Raw genomic sequence first — 557 nt, 5'->3', positions numbered from 1 at the left:
AGATTATATCTCCAACCTGGCCTGGGAACGCCTCGGGATCCCCTAGTCGGAGTTGGTTAATGTGGCTCGGTAAAAGGAAGTTTGGGTTCCCCTGCTGGAGCTGCTGCCCCCGCGACCCGTTACCGGATAAGCGAATGAAGATGGATGGATGGATGGAAACACATCAAGGCTGTTGATCTACTTTATCACATTAACCAGTCCTACCAGACTCTGGTTCATTAGCCTGGTCCTACCAGACTGGTCAATTAGCCTGGTCCTACCAGACTCTGAACCATTTCATTTGTACAGAGAGCCTTGGAGGCGGGTCCTCTGTTGAAGTCTAAATCTATTAGTGCGTGGGTTAGTCTGTGGCACACCGCCCACAGTGACAGATCTTGACAATTTTAATGCAAACTTAGATTTCCTCGCCAAATGGAATATTCACCTGCATCTGGCGGTGCTGATTTCGGACCCTGGGTACAGCGTCCATGTACAAAAGCAACTAACATCTGTTTGTGAAGAGGACTTTCTACAAGATTAAAAGTATCATTTTTTTTTATGTGTTTTTGTTCAAAGGA

The 557-nt window shown here is 46.5% G+C and overlaps 1 protein-coding gene across 1 annotated transcript in view; it reads left to right on the top strand.

Annotated features, from left to right (window-relative positions):
* The window catches only part of lrch1 (leucine-rich repeats and calponin homology (CH) domain containing 1), a gene marked incomplete in the record, with an annotated part of 222,442 nt that overhangs the window by 63,011 nt on the left and 158,874 nt on the right, over positions 1 to 557 (top strand).

This window comes from Etheostoma spectabile, chromosome 4, assembly GCF_008692095.1.
Source record: "Etheostoma spectabile isolate EspeVRDwgs_2016 chromosome 4, UIUC_Espe_1.0, whole genome shotgun sequence".
Classification (NCBI taxonomy): Eukaryota; Metazoa; Chordata; class Actinopteri; order Perciformes; family Percidae; genus Etheostoma; species Etheostoma spectabile.
The sequence above is the reverse complement of the archived record's forward strand: the minus strand, read 5'-3'. Positions and strand labels throughout refer to the sequence as shown.